This window comes from Neofelis nebulosa, chromosome 6 (assembly GCF_028018385.1).
Source record: "Neofelis nebulosa isolate mNeoNeb1 chromosome 6, mNeoNeb1.pri, whole genome shotgun sequence".
NCBI classification, from domain to species: Eukaryota; Metazoa; Chordata; class Mammalia; order Carnivora; family Felidae; genus Neofelis; species Neofelis nebulosa.
Window position 1 is genome coordinate 51693807 of NC_080787.1, and position 4740 is coordinate 51698546.

Consider the following 4740-nt stretch of genomic DNA (forward strand, 5'->3'; position numbering starts at 1 on the left):
ACAGCAACTCCACCTGCCATTCCAAAAGAAATATACCTTCCCTTAGTCTCAGTCCCCATATTCCTATCCTATGATAGATGTCTTGCTTTGTTAAAAAGGATGCTCATCTTTAAGGTTATGTACGTTTCATACAGCATGGCCCTTAAGGGCAAACCACTACTTTGTCTGAGCCTCAGTAGGAACTGGAGTTTCAATGTTGAAGGAAAAGATAATATATGCTATATTGTTTTCCAGTGTGGCACCTTCTTAGGAGATTTTCACGGGTAACTAAGAAGCCGTTTTTGTCTGAATGCTGCAGAATATGTTATTCCATTGATTAGAGTAAGAAGCACGGGGCTCCAAGCACAGAACTATGAAATGCGTTGAGAAAGAGAAGCCATTGGAGACAGGAAAAATAGCCAGTGGATTAAGAGGAGAATCAACAAATGTCAGTGTCACAAAAGCTAAAAAGTGAAGAATTTCTAAGGAAATAAGTGATTAACAACTTTCAAATTCAGCAGAGATCTAGTGAGGATATTAAGATCACCAAATCTTATTCAAAGCAAAGTTCTGATTAGCCGTGTTAATGGTAGTATAAGTAAAACCACAGAGTATTTTTTTTTCTTCAGTGATGGGCATATGAGACATATATAATATATAATACAATAATACATACATGAGGGGCTCCTGGGTTGCTCAGTCGGTTAAGCGTCCGACTTCAGCTCAGGTCATGACCTCGCAGTTCGTGAGTTCAAGCCCCGCGTCGGGCTCTGTGCTGACAGCTCAGAGCCTGGAGCCTGTTTCAGATTCTGTGCCTCCCTCTCTCTCTCTCTGACCCTCCCCCATTCATGCTCTGTCTCTCTCTGTCTCAAAAATAAATAAATGTTAAAAAAAATACATACATGAAAGAGTATTTCTGTAAATGTCCTACTTTGTCAATTAATAAAAATAGAATAATTTCTGTCTGGAAAAAAAGATTCTGTTTTGAATTCCTCAAGGTAGGAGTGAGATCAGCCCAAACAGACATAAGGCAGTTTCAGGGATATATAGAAGACAATAGACATGAGATGACTCAAGAACTGGGAAGTAAAACTATAGCAAGAAATAGCAGCTTCCCCGACACATAACTAGGTACTGAGAAAATTCATGTAGAGTTCATGGTGAAAGGGAACCTAGAACTTAGAGGGTTGGAAGTAAAAATGTCTTTTAAAAACATTCTGCACAATCATGCCTGGAGTCTATAAAATGAGTTTGGATTGCTAAAAAGTAAGTCCATGATCAGACCAGGAGGCAACATCCTTATAAAGAATTTGCCCAACTATTAGAAGTCACTCTTGGATATACTCGACTCACAGGAACAAAGGAAACAAGAAAAAAAAAAAACCCCAGTGAAGGAGAAAGTTGAACTCAAACAGTGTTGCTTTCTCATCCTCTGTCTTGAGGAAATTGGTGCCGGAAGTTGAAAGTGCCCTGAAGGCGGCTTTAACTTACCTGACCAGTCCTCTCACCCCAGGGATCGCCTCAGGTCCTGCTGACCTAGGCAACTGTTTGAGGGTCAACCTTCCATGCAACTCAAATGTTCTTGAAGAAGCCCTCCTGTGTATTCAAGTGGACAGCAATTGTTTTCCTCTCTCTCAGCTTGCTTTTCTCTCACAGTTGTTTGTTCTTTAATGGTCATGACTCGGTTTGTGCTGCTGGCAAAGATAGGTCCTCCAGAGGGTGAATTAAGGTAAGACTATGGTATTTGGTCCTTCCCTCCTGGGGCAGTAACAAGTGCCTCTCTGTTTGTTTGTCATTTTCATGGTGATACTCTGCCAGGCTCTAGCATTATAGGCTGTTGAACTGACCCTGTATATTCATGGAAATCAGAATTCCAATTAATAGGACAGTTGTTATTTTTCTAAGAGTCAATAGTACTGCAGATATTGGACTCAGTTTGGTTGGTTGGTTAGCAGGGAAGTAGAATGGAAGAGAAATGGGGAAAAAAGAGGATTTGGAAAAGAGGATTTGCATGGGAGAATCTGTGTCAGAAACCCCAATCCCTGAAATGCAGACTGACTTTGTGCGTGTTTCCACAACACTAAGCACTGTGACCTGAATTATTTTTTTAATATATATTGGAGGAGAAGGCAACATTTATATGCCTAATATAGTAATAGGCACTCCTGGAGGAGTTTATTTTTGTATAATAAAAAAATGATATAGGGTCCACAAAAATCTTTAAAATGTCAACATTATATAAAATGTAAAATCCATAATGCAATCTGCTTCAGATTAGCTGGAAAAACAATACAGCCTATTTGAACAGCTAGGCTTCATTTCCCGTATGCATCAGTTATGCTGGCTCTGTTCCAAGGGAACAACAGGTAAGTGCCCTCAGCCTCTATGGTGCGACCCTCTGCCAGAGCTCAGGGGCCACCTGGGTCTGGCATTCCCCCCAGGGAGGGAGCAAGGTGGTGGGCTGGGGTGGGGGGAGCTGTCCTTTGCACTAGGGGCCATGAGCCAGCCCAGGGCACCTGTGTGCTCTAAGACAGCAAATTCTGTGTTTATTAGAACATCACCACTGCTGCACCAAGAGCACACGCATCTTCAGGGGGACTTGGAATTCCCGAGAATGGCCTTTGAGAAATGCTGACGATAATTTCTTTAAATTCCATCTCTTAGTTTTCCATGGAAACATCAAGAAACCATGAACAACTCTAGTAATGCAGTTTGACTGCCATTTCCTCCATGAAGGCCTTACTGCCAAGGACATGTTGGACCAAAAAATTAATGAAGTTTTGTCTTCCAATGATAAGGATGCCTTCTATGTCGCAGACCTGGGAGACTTTCCAAAGAAACATCAGAGATGCTTAAGAGCTCGTCCTTGGATCACCCCCTTTTATGCAGTCAAATGCAATGATAATAGAACCATAGTGAAGACGCTCCTTGCCATAGGGACAGGATTTGGTTGAGCCAGCAAGACTGAAGTACAATTGGTACAGAGTCTCCAGGTGCCTCTAGAGAGGATTACCTATGCAAATGCAAACAAGTGTCTCAGATTAAGTATTCTATCAATAATGGGAGTCCAGAAGATGATAGTGAAGTCAAATTGAGGGAAGGTGCCAGGGCACATCCAAAGGCAACGTTAGTGTTGCAGATTGCCACTGATGATTCCAAAGCAGTCTGTTGCCTCAGTGTTAAATCTGATGCCACACTCAAAACCAGCAGGCTCCTTTTGGGGCAAAAGAGCTCCACATTGATGTCATCGGTGTCAGCTTCCATATGGAAGTGGCTGTACTGATCCTGAGACCTTCATGCAGACCATCTCTGATACCCGCTGTGTCTTTGACATGGGAGCTGAGGTTGGTTTCAACATGTTTCTGCTTGACATCGGTGGTGGTTTTCCTGGATCTGAAGATGTAAAGCTTAAATTTGAAGACATCACCAGTGTTATCAACCCAGCACTGAACAAGTATTTGCCGTCAGACTCATGAGTGAGAATCATAGCTGAGCCCAGCAGACGTTATGTTGCATCAGCTTTCATGATCACGGTTAATATCATTGCCAAAAAACTCATATTAAAGGAATAGACATGCTCTGATGATGAGATGAGTCGAGTGAACAAATCTCTATGTATTACATGAATGATGGGGTATATGGATCATTTAATTGCATTCTTTATGATCATGCACGCATGAAGCCCCTTATGCAGAGAGACCCAAACCAGATGAGATGAGAAGTATTATTGAACCAGTGTATGGGGACCGACATGTAACAGCCTTGATGGCATTGTTGAGCACTGTCACTTGCCCAAGATGCATGCAGGCAAGTGGATGCTTTTTGAAAACACAGGTGCTTACACTGTTGCTGCTGCTTCTACTTTCAGTGGGTTCCAGAGGCCAACTATCTATGTGATGTTGACACCAACATGGCAACTGATACAACCATGACTTTCCACTAGAAGTACAAGAGCAGGATATCAGCACTCTACCTGTGTCCTGTGTTTGGGAGAGAGGGATGGAGCATTCTCCTGTTGCCTGTGCTTTACTTAGCATTAACAAGTACGTGCCACTCCTGTAACTGTTAGATGCAAGTTTAGCTTGAATTATAAGATTTGGGGGAACTGTTGAACTTAATCACTGCTATTTTTGCGATGTCTTTGTAAGTAGGGTTGGCATGGATGCAGCAATAGAGAACTCTAGGAGATGGAGTCACTTAAGTGTGTTCCTATGGAAACCATTTGGATATTTGTTTCATCTGGATTTTTATTCACTTGTCGAACATGCTACTAAAGAGTGCCTCCCAGCAGCTGAGCAAGCGTTTGTAGCTTGTACATTGGCAGAATGGGCCAAAAGCTTAGTGTTTTGACCTGTTTTAAAAATAAAGTACCTTGGGGAGCCTGAGTGGCTCAGTTGGTTAAGTGTCTGACTTGATTTTGATTCAGGTCATGATCTCACAGGTTGTCACAGCACAACCTGCTTAGGATTCTCTCTCTCTCTCTCTCTCTCTCTCTGCCCCTTCCCCACTCACTTTTGCTTGCTCTCTCTCTCTCTCTCAAAAATAAATAAACATTTTTTAAATAAAACAATAAAGTATCTTGAAATTAAAAAAACTTAAAACAACAAATATATTCATGTACTCTTGCCTCCAAGTGTGAGATAAATACAAACTATCACTTCTGCTAAAAAAGAAAATAAAATATATTTCCAAATGAGTGAAGGCATAGTGAGATCTTTAATGACACATCAGGTGACCACATGCCCCAGTGTGTCTGGGACA

General features: G+C 41.8%; 1 pseudogene; it reads left to right on the forward strand.

Annotated features, from left to right (window-relative positions):
* The first annotated feature begins 2684 nt into the window (after window positions 1-2684).
* Window positions 2685-4041, forward strand: LOC131515413 (ornithine decarboxylase-like; annotated as a pseudogene).
* Window positions 4042-4740: the final 699 nt, after the last annotated feature.